This window comes from Ictidomys tridecemlineatus, chromosome 10 (assembly GCF_052094955.1).
Source record: "Ictidomys tridecemlineatus isolate mIctTri1 chromosome 10, mIctTri1.hap1, whole genome shotgun sequence".
In the NCBI taxonomy this organism is placed as follows: domain Eukaryota; kingdom Metazoa; phylum Chordata; class Mammalia; order Rodentia; family Sciuridae; genus Ictidomys; species Ictidomys tridecemlineatus.
The window spans coordinates 106,408,010-106,426,239 of NC_135486.1; the positions used below are offsets into that span (position 1 = coordinate 106,408,010).

Here is an 18,230-nt window from a genome sequence, read left to right on the forward strand (position 1 = left end):
TAAAGAATGTGTTCTGGCAAGAATAACCAAAATTCTGAGGAATTTAGTCATAAAAGAACAAACTGAACCCCCTAGGCTAAACATTCTCAAAAAAAAAATAATGACATTGGTAATGTGGTGTAGAAATAAGTGGTTAAAAAGTAAAATGTCTAACCAATAAAAACTCAGTAGATCAGCCTATGGTTAATGAGCTGGAAATACTGTAGATAGCAAAGAGTTTTATCAGAGGGCTTCGGAAATGTGACGTGAAAAGGTTAAAGGTAATGATTTCAACGAGGAAGTCTCTAAAGGGAGAAGTCTCCAAATTCAAAAGTAAAGGGAAGGAAATAGTGATAATTTCATAGGAGGGGTTGGGGAGGCCTCAGATTGAAAAGGAGTTGGTGCTCCAAACAGGAGACATGTCCGCACCTAATCATATAGTGAAATTTTAAAATACCTAAGGTATAATCCACTATAAAGATATAGTCTGCCTAAAAGATAAAAATTGGACCTTTTGTCTTTCATTCAAGCCATTATGGAATAACAGGAACCAGTTGTATACTCCTGCTGTATGCAACTATAAAACTGGACAAAAATCTTGGCTTTCAGGCATTAAACAATAGGAACAGAATAGTGATCCCTGACCAAACAGCTAGGTGGTCTCCCCGAGTTCAGTTCCAGTTGGGAACTCAAGAAGTGGGCAGGGTATGCAACCAGACAGAGCTGCATTGAGCCTCAGAGATTTGCTCTGAATTCCATAACTTACCTGATATGGAGAAACTTCCCAGAAAGGGCAGAAAGAAATCTCTGGAGCTCACACAAGGCTAGAAACCCTTCATCTTCCAACATCAGGAACACATAATCTCATCAGCTACAGCTTTAAGACTCAGAAGGATTTGATTGGGTTCCATTAGTTCTGAAAAGTATTCTGGCCCTGCCTAAAAAGTTAAAGGTAGGCTGGGCTGGAGCCCAGCAGCAGAGCGCTTACCTAGCATATGTGAGGCACTGGGTTTGATCCTTAGCACCACAAAAAAATAAATAAAATAAAGGCATACATTCATCTACAACTACCAAAAAAAAAAAAGTTAAAGGCAAGCCAGATTAAACTGTTTCCAAGTAAACTAAATGCATTCCAAATTCAAAACATTTAAATTAATACCAAAAAAAATTCTGGCTCCTAAAAGCATAAAATTCAAAATACCTAGTTTTCAATTTTTAAAAAAAAGCATTTCTGCCAGGCAGGCAAAAGATGCAGAAAAATACCACCTGTAATGAGGAGAAAAATTAATAGAGACCCAACAATGACAAAATGATATCAGAAGACAAGAACATTAAGGGCCTGGGATGGTGGCTACTTGCCTAGCATGTGTGAAGCACTGGGTTCAATTTCCAGCACCACATAAAAAAATAAATCAAATAGAGGTATTGTGTTCATCTACAACTAAAAATGTTTTTTTTTAAAGACAAGGACATTCAAACAGCTAGTATAAATATACTCCATACACGCAAAAAGAATGGAGAATGAACTGAAGTGAGGGACTCAGAGGACTGCTGGGGACGCCGGCCCAATGCTGGGGGAGGTTCAGTTTAAGCTGTTGCCATGGGGTCAGGGTAGGGTAAGGACATGGTGAGTTTCCAGATGAGTCTCCAGGGTGGGCTCAGCGAATAGAGTCAGAAGACCTGCTGTGGGCAGGGACAGATTTCTCTCTTCCTGGACTTTGGTACCTCTCCGGGAACTGTCACAACACGGAGCATGCAGAGTCCTGGCTGGAGAACTGCATCTCTTGTGGTCAGCAACAGGAAACCCAGCTTGTCCCTCTTCACCAGGAGCCCAAGCTGGAGGAGACAGAGGCATGTCAGTGGACCCAAACCTGCTCGTGGACTTTGGCTGTCCTCTGTGCTAATGCGACGATGCCTCCTAGAAGCTGAGAAGACCCTTGATTGGGTGAAAGGCATTGAGAGCCACAGGACCCCTTAAGAAGACCTGCCAGGCAGGGGTCCTGGGGCTTCCCCGCCCACTCCCAAGACCCACTTCTTGTCCCTTCCTGGCTGCATACGCTGCTGTAGGGGATAGAGGTGGACACACATGCCCTGGCAGGGGACAGACATATGCCCTCACCAGAACACTACCAGCACCATTTAGAAATAAATTTATTTCTTCCATCTAACAGTGTTGTTTTCTTTTAGGATCAGCTTCCAGGGCCTGGCCAACCAGACTGTCTCCTCTCAATTCCTGGCCTGACCCCACCAGCCCCAGATTCTGACCTCCCGGACTCCATCATGTCTAGGTGCTGTCTCCTGTGATGCTCCCTACCCCCATTATAGGAAAATCCCTGAACTTGCAGGAGTCAGCACAGCTGAAGTATCAAAATAAACACACAGACTTCATTAGAAAGTAGCTTCCCTGGGCTGGGGTTGTGGCTTGGTGGTAGAGCACTTGCCTAGCACATGTGAGGCACTGGGTTCCATCCGAAGGTGAAACCACAACAGCCCCTCCCACTGCTGAGCTGCCAGAGATAAAGGTGTCCTCACACATTACTCCCAAGCAGATAATGGAGTTTCTCTGTACAGAAAAGTGACCAACCCAGGGGAAAAGAAGACTTCCATTCACCTGTGGGTGCCCACCATGGTCCCATGAGTGTGGGGTGATCCTGCCCTCTGGTGGCAGCATGCAGAACTGCACCATTGACACCTGTTCATTCCTTGCAGAAACATCCTCTGAGCTGGCTAGGACTCCAGCCAGTCCATTTAAGAGCTCTGTAGGTTTGCAATCAAAGGAGGACAGGCACACATTTTATTAAAGGCAATTACTTCTGAGAGGAGAACAAAGGGATGCGGGAGGTAATGATGAGGGACTACCTGAAGACCCGAATCAGGACAGTCCCTATGAGATATTTGACAGATTCGAAGGGTGGCTTCTTGGCTGGAGGGACCAAGCTCACATAGCTGGGTTTTGTCCTTGGTGGCTCTACAGGCTGTAGAGCTGGGCTCCTGAGGTCCTGGATCCTCATTCTAGGCTGAGTGGCAGGCTGTGTCCTTCTCTGTGTGTTCCCGGAGCTCTGGGCTGGCTGTGCTCTGTAGCCTAGGTTTGCCTCTCCTTGGGTGCAGGGGTCTGGGTTGGGGTCTTGGGATCTGTGCTCTCTGGCTCCGATGCTGAAGTTAGGCTCAGAGATGAGTACCCTGGCAGGCAGGGATGGGAATAAGATAGAAGCTTGGGGACAAAACCATGGGAGATGCTGGGATGGCTAGGGCAGCAACCCTGTCCATCCTGACATCAACCTCCCACCAATGTGCTGGGCTACATCTGCAGAGTCCATGGTTAGTGAGGACAGAGGGTTCCCTGAGGCCACATGGGGAGGACCCATGAGGGCTGTTCCTGAGTACCTGCCCCTTAGGAGCTGGAGGCATGGAGAAAGCAGAAGATGATGAAGGTCTCCCCCTTCGCACTGATGCCACAGTCAAGTCCCCAAATAGACTTGAAGACAATGATTTTCAGAGATGGGACCTATGTCAAGGAGATTCCTGTGCCACCCCTACATGGGGCTGTCCTGGAGAGAGGCCCAGAGCCCTTGGAGGAGATGGACTGGGACAGGGAGTGAGGTTGGCTGGTGCTCCCTACTCTATGCAGACAAGGCTTTGGGAAGCCTGGAGGGGGACTGGGAGTCCAAGGACTCTGGAGAACACTCACAGATCGGAAGCGAGACAGTGCATCTAGAGCTATGTCCCTCTGGCTGCTAGAGCAAAGTACCATCAGCTTGGTGACTTTATAAACATTTATTTTTCACAACTCCGGAGGCTGGGAGGCTGAGATCAGGACTCTGAGGAGGACCCTCTTCAGGTTGCCCTTTGCCAACTTTCCAGTGTGTCGTCACATTGTAGCATGTGGTGAGGGAGTTCTCTGGACTTGTGCTTATAAAAATGCCTATCTCATTCATGGGGACCCCATCTTATCAAAAGACCCCCCTTTTAATGCCATCACATTGCAGGTAGGTTTGAATTTGGGATTCGTTGCAAATGTTCATTTAGTTCTTTTCAGCAAAAGAAACAATCTGTGAGGTGAACAGAGAGCCCATATCCTGGGAGTAAATTTTTACCCCTCACACATCAGATAGAGCACTAATCTCTAGGGTATATAAAGAACTCAACAAGCTAAGCAACAAAAAAACAAATAACCCAATCAACCAATGAGCCAAGGACCTGAACAGACATTTCTCAGAAGAGGATATATACTCAATCAACAAATATATGAAAAAATGTTCATCATCTCTAGCAATTAGAGAAATGCAAATCAAAAGTACTTAAGATATCATCTCACTCCAGTCAGAATGACAGCTATTATGAAGACAAACAACAATAAGTGTTGGAGAGGATGTGGGGAAAAAGATACACTCATATATAGCTGATGGGACTGCAAATTGGAGCAGCCAATATGGAAAACAGTATAGAGATTCCTTGGAAATCTGGGAATGGAACCACCATTTGACCCAGTTATCCCTCTCCTCGGTCTATACTCAAAGGACTTAAAAACAGCATACTCCAGGGACACAGCCACATCAATGTTTATAGCAGCACAATTCACAATAGCTAAACTGTGGAGCCAACCTAGATGCCCTTCAGTGGGTGAATGGATTAAAAAAATATAGCATATCTACACAACGGAATTTTACTCAGCATTAAAAAAGAACAAAATCATGGCATTTGCAGGTAAATGGATGGCGTTGGAGAAGATTATGCTAAGTGAAGTTAGCCAATCTCAAAAAACAAATGCGAAATATTTTCTCTGATAAAAGGACGCTGACTTATAGTGAGGTAGGGAGGGGGAGCATGGGAGGAATAGATGAATTCTAGATAGAGCAGAGGGGTGGGAGGGGAAAGGTAGGGCGCAGGGGGTTAGCAAGGATGGTGGAATGTGATGGACATCATTATCCAAAGTTCATGTATGAAGACATGAATTGGTGTCAACATACTTTATATACAACCAGAGATATGAAAAATTGTGCTGTATACTTGTAATAAGAATTGTAATGCATTCTGTTGTCATTTATTTTAAAAATCAATAAAAAACAAAAAAAGATTCTTCTGAATGCAAAAATAAAAATACAGAACAAAAAAAAAAAAAAAAAAAAGAATGACACAGAGCCTAGAAGACATAAAAGAAAATGTGGATAAATCTGACTACACTGAGATTTTAAAAACCAATGTGGCAGGTCTGGGCCTGCTTCTCTGCCTGGTAGAGTTCTGGCCCCTGGACGCTGGTCCTGTCAACTAGTCCACGGAGATATCTTTTCCTGTGAGCTTCAGGCCCCAGGCGGTGGCCACCTCCAAGATTGCTGTGGGGCTATAGGAAGCCCTCCACCCTCCCTACCAGCATTCCGATTTCCATGGTAACATCCGGGAGGGAAATGGTCGTGTTTTCGGTGCCCACTGAAGTCACTGTGATCTTGTTAGATATCGAAGGTACCACAACCCCGATTGCTTTCGTGAAGGACATTTTATTTCTTTACATCAAAGAAAATGTTAAAGAGTATCTGCAGACACATTGGGAAGAAGAGGAGCGCCAGCAGGATGTCAATCTTTAGAGGCTGAAGAAGAGGCCCACCTGGATGGGGCTCTTCCCATCCCTGCAGCATCTGGAAATGGGGACGAAGAACTACAACAGGTAATCCAGGCTGTCATAGATTGCCGCAGTCTGGCTGGGCACAATTCAGGAGCCACTTGTCAAAAGAAACAAACTTTATTTTTAGAACCACACAGGCCAAACAAAACAGCTCCTCAGGAAAAACCCTCAGAGCCCAACTGCCACCACCGGCTTCCCACAAGCCTCTCACACAAACACACAAGCCTCTTCCACTCCCACAATCCTCCTGCTCTTGAGGCCGATTGGCTGGGTCGCATGGGCGGAGCCAAAGAAGTCTCCCAATGAGCAGCACCATGGTCTGAAAGGGCAGGGAAACAGCCCAATGAGTATCACTGCAGAGGAGCCAATCAGCTAGATGTTGCTGGGGCGCTGTGAGCCAATCATCAGGCAGCTGGAAGTTTGCTGGGGCCCCTTGGCTGTGGCTCTCAACAGTAGATAATGTGTGCTGGCAGATGTCTCTGGACCCAAAGACTACAGCACTCAAACTGTTGAGAGCCACAGCCAAAGGGGCCCCAGCAAACTTCCAGCTGCCGGCTGATGATCCAGCTGCCAGCAAACTTCCAGTTGCCGGCTGATGATTGGCTCACAGTGGCCCCAGCAACATCTAGCTGATTGGCTCCTCTGTGGTGATGTTCATTGGGCTGTTTCCCTGCCCTTCAGACTACCAGCTGATGATTGGCTCACAGCGGCCCCAGCAACATCTAGCTGATTGGCTCCTCCACGGAGCTGCTCATTGGGTGACTTCTTTGGCTCTGCCCACGCAACCCAGCCAATCGGCCTCAAGAGCAGGAGGAGTGTGGGAGGTTGAGAGGCTGGTGTGGGGGTGAGAGGCTTGTGGGAAGCCGGTGGTGGCAGTTGGGCTCTGAGGGTTTTTCCCTGGAGCTGTTTTGTTTGGCTGTGTGTGGTTCTAAAAATAAAGTTAGTTTCTTTTGACAAGTGGCTCCTGAATTGTGCCAAGCCAGACTTCGGCACAAACAACTGCAGGGCCACATGTGGAGGGCAGCACTCACACTGGACAATGAAAGCAGAGTTCTTTTGAAGATGCAGTTCCAGCCGTCAGGAAGTGGAGAGAAGATGGAAGGAAGGTGTATGTCTATTCTTCTGGAAGTGTAGAGGCTCAGAAACTATTATTTGGGCATTCTGCAGAGGGAAATATTCTTGAGCTTTTTGATGGTCACTTTGATACCAAAATTGGACACAGTGGAGAGTGAGAGTTACAGAGAGATTGCAAACAGCATTGGAGGCTCAACCAACAACATCTTGTTTCTAACAGTTGTTCCTCTAGAGGCCAGTGCTACTGAGGAAGCAGGTGTGCATGTAGCTGTGGTGGCGAGACCTGGCAATGCAGGATTGACAGATGATGAGAAAACTTCCTACAGCCTCATCACATCCTTCATTGAACTCTACCTGCCTTCCTCAGCATAGAGGAAGACTTCCACAGAAGACCAACTGTTTCTCAGAGTTGTCCCCCTAATGTCTAGTTTTATTCTAATGGCAAAGTAACTTACTTCTATACGTACATATGTATGCAAGTATATGTATGTGTATGCTCATTAATTTTCATGGGCACATAAGTGAGGAAAAAAAGTCTTAAGTTCAGTGAAGAAACTTATTTAAAGATGCTTTCTATATAGAAATAGTTTGAGACCCTAACACTAACCCACAATGAGGGCAAAGTGTAGTTGATAGAAGAATACAGATCAAATGTGTTATGACTATCAAATCCTATACCAAAATGGGAACTTAGTTTTGAAAATTATTCAGTCCTATTATTTTAAATACTGGAAATACTTCAGAGACATTCTTAACAATTCATTGCCCTTGTTTAATGGTAAGTTAGAAAAGTTACAATAGCTGTATTTCATATAATAAAGATATAAGATAAAGATATTTGTTTCTGCTCCAAAAGAGCAAAATAAGGAAAGAAAATTCACCTGAATCTTGATCAGACAAGTATTTGTTACTGAAGAAGAAACTTACTAATCATGTGGCACCCATAGCCGGCATTTGCCTTATCAATGAAAAAAACGTATGCAGATATAACAGCTAAAAACGAAATGTGGTTCTTAATGTCCAACAAAATGATTATAATTCTGCTGGTTGTTACCAGTTGCCTTTCTAATTTTATCTTCACACAGTATTAGGGCTGGGGATGTGGCTCAAGCGGTAGCACGCTCGCCTGGCATGCGTGCGGCCCGGGTTCGATCCTCAGCACCACATACCAACAAAGATGTTGTGTCCGCCGAGAACTAACAAATAAATATTAAAAATTCTCTCTCTCTCTCTCTCTCTCTCTCTCTCTCCTCCCCTCTCACTCTCTCTCTCTTTAAAAAAAAAGAATATATATTAATTGCTACTTTCTATTTTTTAAAATAAAGTTTTGCTGAAATTAGTTCATAACACCCAGAAGCGCCCTAATATGTAATATTTTCCTCTTAAATGTGAGAAATGTAAATTTTATAACAGCATTATTTATCCTGGCTCAATTCTTAGGATTCTAAGGCAGTTTTAGGTTGTGATTAATAAAAGCATTCTCTTCTTTCAGTTTAAAAAAAAACATGGAAAAAAATCCATAAACACCAACATACAATTAGAAAAAAAGATTTATAATGCCTAATACAGATTAGGTTGAATTTACTTAATGTGCCAATTAAGTGACTTATCAATAAGACTCCAAAATAAATAGGAAAAGTGAGCAGAGAATATGAATAAATGGTGCAAAATATGCAAATGGGCATATACAAATGAAAGAAAGTTCAACTTTAGTCATTAGGGTTGTAGCTCAGTGGTAGAGCACTTGCCTAGCATATGTGAGGCCTGGGTTCAATCCTCAATACCACATATAAATAAATAAAAATAAAAGTATAAAAAGAAGTTATTGATTAAAAATGGATATCACTTTTCTACTTGATTATCAATATGTTGGTGAAGGTGGAGAAATAAATATTTTCATGTGTTCCTTGTGGAATAATCAATTGGTACAATAACTATGAAGAGCTACATGCTAATAACTCACAAAATAACAATTTCCAATGCATACACCCTTGACCTAATAATTGTACATATGCCTGATAATCTATGGGCAAGGGTTTTTATTACAGTGTTGGTAAAACAGGTTAAGATTATAAACAATTTAAAAGCCCTTACTAGGGGACTTATTAAATAATTATGGCATCTACATAAAAAGGCATGTGAAAGGAGGTTTTCTCCATAGTAAAAAGGCAGAGTAGCACAGTCTGCAGGCTGCACAACATAATGGTTTAAAACATGGACTTAGAATCCACATTATCTCAGTCTAAGTCCTGTTCCTACTTAGTGGCTATATGATTGTGGGCAATTAGCCAATGTCTTTGTGCCTTCATGGTGATAATAGTACCTATGCAGTAAGGTTATTATATTGAATGAATTAAGATTTCTTTACTGCCATGAAACGGTTTTGGGTAGATAATAAATGCTAAGGGTTTGTTGAAAGACTAAAATACAGTGATGTAAAATGATTTCCAGCATACATTGCTAAATGGAAGAAAACATAAGCATAATTGTTTGGGGACACTGCTGGTATTTTGTGAATGAAAAATCATAACATGTACACGTGCATGATATTTTGCATACAGTTGGATATCTTTTTTATAATTTCTTAGTTGTAAATGGACACAATACCTTTATTTAATTTATTTCTTTAATGTGGTGCTGAGGATCAAACGTGATAGGCGAGCGCTCTACCACTGGACCACTACCCCAGCCCCAGTTGGATACCTTTGTAAGAGTAAGTATGGTCCTCATAAAAGCCATTACCTCAGACTGGAGTTGTGGCTCAGTGGTAGAGCGCTTACCTAGCGTGTGTGAGACACTGGGTTCATTTCTCAGCACCACATTTATACAAACAAATCAATAAAGGTCCATCAAGAGTGAATTTTAAAATGTGGCATATATACACAATGGAATATTACTCAGCAATAAAAGAGAATAAAATCATGGCATTTGTAGGTAAATGGGTGGAGTTAGAGAAGATAATGTTAAGTGAAGTTAGCCAATACCAAAAAAAAAAAATGCCAAGTGTTTTCTTTGATATAAAGAGGCTGATTCATAGTGGGATAGGGAGACCATGGGAGGATTAGACGAACTCTAGATAGGGCAGAGGGGTTGGAGGGGAAGGGAGGGGAGGGGGCATGGGGTAATTAATGATGGTTGAATGTGATGATTATTATCGTCCAAAGTACATGTATGAAGACACGAATTAGTGTGAATATACTATGTATACAACCAGAGATATGAAAAACTTTGCTTTATATATGTAATAAGAATTGTAATGCATTCTGCTGTTATATATAAATTTTAAAAAGAACAAAAATAAAAGTCCATCAATAACTTTTTAAAAAAGCTATCGCCTCTAGGTCTTTGTTGTCCTCCCACCCTGGTATTGGGGATCAAACACAGGACTTAGCACATGCTAGGTCAGTGCTGTACCCCTGAAGTACATCCCAAGCCTGTCCCTGGGTAAGTTTTGAGGTGGAGGGGCATAGTACATTTCTATATACTTTGTATTTTGAGCCAGGTATTTCATATTTTTTAAAGTGAACACTTAAAATAATTAAGAGTATGACAATATGGAATATTTGTATAATTCTATATTAAATGAGACCAGCAATATATAAAACCATAGATTCCCCAATAATATAGTTTCTTCAGCAAATTGGCAAAGATTTGAACATAGAAAGACTCTTTGGGGTTTTTGTTTTTTTCTTTCTTTTGAGTATTTTCCAGGGATAATAACAATAACGAGGATGATGTCCACTCTTCTTAACTAAACAAATCTAGACACTCTTTTTAAAAACGGCTTCATGGCGGTATACTTGACACGATGGTATATATTTCAGGTGTACAAATTGATGTAGTAGTAGTAGTTACATGCCTCAAGGTTTTGGTCAACCTCAGATCACAGATACACTGGTGGTCCCATAAGTAGACATCACCTAGTGACGTTGGAGCCTTCTTAGTCTGTGTAAGTACCCTCTACTGTGTACGCCCTGGACACATTTATCAGCAATGTCCCTTTCATTAAGCAACACGTGACTGTACACATACTCCTTTTGTGTAACTACAGTGAAGTTAATTAGTATATTCAGCACCTCACAAAGTTACCATTTTCTTTATTCTTTTTCTTAAATATTTTTTAGTTGTAGATGGACATGATACCCTTATTTAATTTATTTTTATGTGGTGCTGAAGATCAAACCCAGTGCTTCACACATGCGAGGTGAGCGCTCTACCACTGAGCCATAACCCCAGCCCTTCTTTATTCTTTTTTATTGTTTATCCCTCTTGGCAGATTTCAAGGATCCAATACAGTAAATACAGTATTGTGTATTATAGCATCTTACAGTTCAGCTTTCAGGCCTCCTTCATCTTGCAGATCTGAAACTTTTACTCTTTGACCAACAAATTCCATTCCCTTCCCTTGGATCCTGGCACCCACAGTTCTGTCTCTTTTTCTATGGGATTAACTAGTTTAGATTCCACACATAAGTGAGATCCTGCCGTATTCATTTTTCTGTGTCTGGCTTATTTTTACGCAGCATAACTTACAGTTTCCGTTACAGACTTCCAGTTTCATCCATTGTATGCTTGTGCACATGCTTATGTATACATATGTGCATAAATATGTGTATATATATATATATATAACATCCATTCATCCATCAACATTTAGTTTGTCTTCATATCTTGATTATTATTCATAATGTTGCAATAAACATGGGAGTGCAGACACTACCTCTTCGAGATCCTGATTCCAATTTTTTTTATTTTTAATAATATAGGTTGAGCTCCCTAATTTAAAAAGCTGAAATCTGAAATGCTCCAAATCCAAAAACTTTTTGAGCAATGACGTGATGGCACAGTGGAAATCCCACCCATCACTTCATAGTTGTAGTCAAAAGGCAGGCACACCGAATATTGTCTAAAATTGCCTTTAGTCGACATGTATAAGGTATGTATGAAATGTAAATGAATTTCATGTTTAAATTGGGAACCATCACCAACATATCACATTACATCTATGCAAATAACCAAAAATCTGAGAAAAATCTGAAACACTTCTAATCCCCAGCATTTTGGATAAAGAATATTCAGTCTGTACCCAGAAATGAGTTTACTGGATCATATGGTAGTTCTATTTTTAATTTTTTGAGGACCTTCCATACTATTTTCCATAATAGCTGTACCAATTTATATTCTCACAGACAGTATGCAAGATTTCCCTTTCTCCACATCCTTGCCAACACTTACCTTTTTTATAATGGCCATCATAACAGGTGTGAGGTGATGTCTCCTTATGGTTTAGATTTGCATTTCCCTGATGATTAGTAAGGTGGAACACTTTTTCATGTATTCATTAGCCATTTGTATGTCTTCTTAGGAAAAATGTCGATTGAGATTCTTTGCCCGGGGTTTAAGTGGATTTTTTTGCTGTTGAGTTATACTTTTGTATCAATCTCTTATCTAATATATAGTTGGCCAATATTTCCTCCCATTCCATGTATTGAGTAAAAATTCTTAGGTTCCTTGGCTCTACAGAAGTTTCTAGTTTAATCCCACTTGCCTATTTTTTGCTTTTGTTGCCTATGTTTTGGGAATTAAAAAAAAATCATTGCCAATACCAGTGTCTATATCTGTTTTCACCTAGTAGTGTTTTGGTTTCAGATCTTAACATACAAATGTTTAATCCACTTTGAGTTGAATATTTTTTACATGATGTAGAAGAGGGTCCAAGTTCATTCTTATTCATGTGAATATTTTCCTAGCACCATTTATTGAAGAGAGACTATGCATGTTCTTGACACTGTTATCAAAGACTAATTGACCTTGAATGCAGATTTATTTCTGATCTCTTGATTTCATTCCATTGCCCTACTTGTCTGTTTTAATGCTAGTACAATATGGTTTTGATTACTGTAGGTGTAAAATACATTTTGAAATAAGGGATGATAATGTCTCACACTCTGTTTGCTCAAAATTATATTGTCTATTCTGAGTCTTTCATGCTTCTATATGAATTTTAGAAATGTTTTTCCTATTTCTGCAAAAAAAAGGGCAGGTACACTGAAAATATTGTCTAAAATTGCCTTTAGTCGACATGTATAAGGTATATATGAAATTGGATCCTGGCATCTGCCGCAGTCTGGCTGGGCACAAAATCACGAGCCACTCAAGCAGGAACAAACTTTATTTTTTGAAACTGCCGCCAATGCCCGGTACGCGCCAGGGAAGATCACATTCGGCGTTTCCTCCCCCCCCCCAGTTCTCCCGGAACCTCAGAGCAAGTTCCTCCCCCAGAATTCCCTCCTACTGCACTTCCCCAACCAATGGGAACTCTCCAGGAGTCCCGCAGCAGGCCGAGGTGAACAGCAGGAGTCCAATATCCATATGAATGTAAATTTTAACATAATCATATCATCTCAATGGCTAGCTGGCATCACCTTTCAACCAAAAATGCCATGCATCATATTACTTGGCTGTGGCTCTTAGCATCTCCCCCCTTCTGTTTAATTAAGCAACAAGCAAAGTGGCTAGGGACCGTGCCTGTTAGGTTTGTCCAATTCAACATATGGTTCTTACCCGTCATCGGAAAACTGACCTCTAGGCGTCAGCCTCCTGTCTTAGGTTGATACCACTGCAATTGGATCATACCTGTCACTGACTACCCGTCCAGCATATAGCCATACTTGTAGATAGGCCTATGCACCAGTGGGGGGGTGAGGTTCTTTGCCTCACCTCTGTTGGCCCCCAGATTTGGCCTTGGTGCCGGTGGGGGGGTGAGGTTCTTTGCCTCACCTCTGTTGGCCCCCCAAATTAGACCATCACTAGTAGAAGAGAGGAGGTTACAGAAATGCCACAACACCAAGTCAATTGACGGCTCCTTAGGAAAAATTGCATCACTGGTGACACCATCAGCAAAGATACTACCATAATTCGCTGCATCAACAGATAGATCACAGTGCATACAAGTGATACATAGTCCAGGCAAGTTTTGTAAGCAGTTCAAAGCGGAGGAATCTATCAATATGTCCATTTCCTCCCAAAATAAATCAACTCATTGATTGAGCATTACTTGTTGAGTTATTATTCATTGATGTATCAGTTTATACAGTTTGTTGTGATAATTATCAAAGAAGTTGTAGTTTGGTTTCATCTTTGTCTTCACTGGCACTGGGATGAAAATAGAAATTCTGACAATGATGTTAAAAAAAATATATGCAACATTTCAACAGGTACTAAGAAAACAATTTTTAGAACAATTTACATTATCCTGAACAGAATTATTAAATATAATGAAAAGGAAAGGTGAAAGTAAACAAACAGATCTGTTAACCTGCTTATTTGTACACATATTAAAACAATCTTCAACAGCTGTTTACCCAATTTAAATTAAACCATTAAAATCACGTGAATAATAAAAAAAATTTGGATCCATTTATTCATGAGGGCTCCTCATTTATGATATATGGACATACGCACATACAGACATACAACACAAAACAGAAGTGTGCACATGTAACATATAACACATAAGACAATAGTAAAGGCCTTGTAGCTTTACCTAGGTCAAATCTCCATTGTAATGTTCAAAAACTCCACAGTCAAAAAATAAAACTTATCAGAAAAACATTAACCTAGGTCTGTATGAGCTCAAAAATAAAATAGAACTTTATGATGTGGGAAAAAGCAATAATAAAATAGATATTGAAAAAAAGCATCCTGGTTTGTTAGAGTCTGTAAACAAGTCAAAATAACACCTGGTATTTTGCCAGGGGAATGTTAGAGTTCGTAAACAAGTCTGGATGGTGCCTGGCAAAATGCCAGAGGGAGTGGTTTGAGAAGTAACAAAAGCGAGCCATTAAGTGTGGAGATTCCTTATTGGTTGACTGATTATCTAGTTTATGCTAATTAAGATAAGCTGTGTAAAATGTATAAATACCTCTGTTGTCCTAGAATAAACGGCTCCTACTCCTGCTGTATCAACCTGCACAAGTTATTTGTCACCCCCCGGTTATTTTGTTGCAGCTGGACTGCTGCACTGGTTAATCACTGTTGCAGATGTAAGAATAGCCAAGCTGGAGTTCTGGATATCAGCTGTTATGGATTTGAGTCAAATCATCTTCTTTTTGATCTGTAGAAATTGTTTTGGTTAATCTCTCTGGAATCCAAATCGGCTGCTGTTCTCCCTGTGGAAACACACAGAGCCCTGACTCCAGACAATCACTGGGTCAGACCTTTCCATTGTCCTGTTAGAATATCCTTCCAAAGTACCTTAGGCTTATGTACATTTTTTGGATACAAATGTCTTTCCACAGCACTAAGCCCTGATGAATCCAAATTTGAAAAGTTTAGAGTAAAAAGGGTTATTTTAAGTTTATCTTTGGGGGATATATACCCCTTTCCAATTCCCTCCTTTTGTTTTAATAAGTACATTTTAATAGTTTGATGAGCTCTTTCAACTATGCCTTGTCCCTGTGGATTGTATGGAATTCCTGTTATGTGAGTAATGCCAAATGATGAGCAAAATTGTTTAAAAGAGTTAGAAGGCATAACCAGGACCATTATCTGTTTTTAACTGTTTTGGAATGCCCACAGTGGCAAAATTTTGTAAGCAATGAGCTATAACATCTTTAGTTTTTTCTCTGGCATGAAGGGAGCCCATCAAAAATCCAGAAGTATCAACTGTAACATGCAAATATTTTAATTTTCCAAATTCTGGCAAGTGTGTTGCGTCCATCTGCCAAATATGGTTAGGTATCAGTCCTCTAGGATTGACTCCAAGATTAACTTGTGGTAAAAAGGTCACACAATTTTGACATTGTTTTATTATAGGTCTGGCTTGTTCTTTAGTTATTTTAAAATGCTTTTGTAAAGTATTAGCATTGACATGGAACATTTTATGAAAATTTATAGCTTCTTCGATTGTGGAGAAAATATGTATGTCATGTGTAGATTGGTCTGCTAATTCATTGCCCAAACTAAGGGCTCCAGGAAATCCTGTATGTGCCCTCATATGTCCTATAAAGAATGGATCTTTTCTGTCCCAGATTAGACTTTGTATAGTGGAAAACAAAGAGAAAACAGTAGAAGAAGGGGAAATCCTACCAGCATCTTCAAGGGATACTATGGCATTAACTACATACTGACTATCAGAAAATAAATTAAATACAGAATCTTTAATCATCACAAAAGCTTGTAATACTGCATCAAGCTCTACCTTTTGAGCTGATTGCTTGGGTACTAAAAATGTAAAAGTTTGATCAGGGGTAACTACTGCTGCTGTACCATTATTTGACCCATCAGTGAATATATTTGGAGCATTCATGATAGGGGTTTTTCCTGTCATTTTTGGAAAAACTACAGGATTCTTAGACCAAAAAGACAACAAAGGATTAGATGGTTAAGTGATTATCAAATGAAACATTAGATTTACACATGATTATTGCCTAAGTATTTAACTCATTAGCTAACTCATCAATTTGATCCATAGTAAATGGAGTAATAATTTTATTGGGATAAATCCCAAACACTCCCTTTGCTACTCTTATTCCTTTGAGTATTAATTGTCCTACAGCCTCAGGATATCTAGTAAGAATAGTGTTAGGAGAATAAGATAAATGTATCCACAATAATGGACCTTCTTGCCAAAATACTCCTGTAGGAATATTTTTTGTTGGTAGTACAATAAATAATAAAGGCAAACATATCAATTCTATCCAAATGCATATTTTCCATATATGTTTCAATGAGTTTTAATGCCTTTCTTGCTTCAGGTGTTAACATGCGGGGTGAATTTGGATCTGATGGACCTTTTAGAATATCAAATAAAGGTCCCAACTCTCCTGTTGGTATGCCTAGATAAGGCCTTATCCAATTTATGTCTCCCAATAACTTTTGAAAGTCGTTAAGTGATTTGAGTTGATCTACTCATATTTGAATTTTTGGTGGACGGAAAATGGTTGAGGATAATAGAACTCCTAGATAATTAATTGGAAAATTTAATTGTACTTTATCTATTGCTATTCTAGATTATAATTTTTTAATAAATTTGTAAGTGTGGCATAACATTCTAGCAATGTGTTTTTATCTTTATGTGCCAATAACATATCATCCATATAGTGAAATATTTGTAGTTCAGGATTTTGATTTCTAAGTGGCTGGATTGCTTTGTTAACATAAATTTGACACATAGTTGGACTATTAGGCATCCCTTGAGGGAGTACTTTCCATTCATATCTCTGATCAGGACCTTCATGATTTAGTGCAGGGATAGTAAATGCAAAATGTGGACTATCCTCGGGATGAATTGGAATTGAAAAAAAAAACAATCTTTAATATCTATAGCTAAAACATACCAGGTTTTTGGTAAAGCAGACAATTGGGGAATCCCTGATTGAGCAGGTCCCATAATAACCATCTCATTATTAATGGCTCTTAAATCTTGCAATAATCTCCATTTACCAGATTTATTTTTAATGACAAAAATGGGAGTATTATGGGGAGATACAGAAGGTTGTATATGTCCTTCCGCTAATGGTTGTTTGACCAGGTCATGAGCTATTTGTATCTTTTCTTTAGTCAGGGGCCACTGAGGAACCCACACTGGTCTTTCTGATTTCCAAGTAATTTTGATTGTCTCGGTGGCCCTTTCTGAAAACCCAATCCATGTTTATTTATTTCTTGATCTATTTGAATTGGTGCTGTCATAACTTGTTCTTGTTCTCTTAATCTTTTTTCTTTCCTAAAGCCTTGTCTAGCCCTAGTAGTGGGCACGTTAGGATTGATGTTATTTGTTAATGTCAATCCTAATTGATCTAGGACATCTTGTCCCCATAAATTTATGGGAAGATGATCCAATACATAGGGCTGTATAGTTCCTTCACATCCTTCAGGATTCTTCCAATCTAATACCATTGCACTTCTATGGGGATTAGTCGCCACTCCTAGGCCTCGAAGCATTTGAGTGGCTTGTTGTAATGGCCAATGTTTTGGCCATTCTTGATGAGATATGATGCTAAGGTCAGCACCTGTGTCCAGTAGCCCATTAAAGTCATGTCCTTGAATATTTAGTTTTAGCATGGGGCGAGAATCTAAATTTAAAGACAGCATAGCCCAATCTACACCTGTGGAGCCTAATCCCCTGGAACCTCTCTCTACAGTATGACTGGAAAATTTATCATGCAGACTGGATATTATTAATAACTGTGCTATTCTATCTTCTGGTGAAATTACTGATATACCTCTTGGAGAACTAGCTATAATTTTTATTTCACCCTCATAATCGGGATCAATTACCCCAGGACTTATCATAAGTCCTTTTAGAGTAGAAGAGCTGCGTCCCATTAATAAGCCTACTGTTCCTTGGGGAAGAGGTCCTTTTACTCCTGTGGGAATGGTTTGAACTCCCATCTCTGGAGTTAATACTGCTCTGGCAGAGGTACAGATATCCAACCCTGCGCTCCCTCTAGTTTGTCTGATGAGGGATTTAATGGATAATGTATCCTGGGCATTACCTTGATGATGCTGCTGGGTTTCTCCATTGCCGCATATATTTGTGATTTTGGGCCCCGGAGCA

General features: G+C 40.1%; 1 pseudogene; it reads left to right on the forward strand.

Moving 5' to 3' along the window:
- The first annotated feature begins 5,333 nt into the window (after window positions 1-5,333).
- Window positions 5,334-7,191, forward strand: LOC101963666 (enolase-phosphatase E1-like; annotated as a pseudogene).
- Window positions 7,192-18,230: the final 11,039 nt, after the last annotated feature.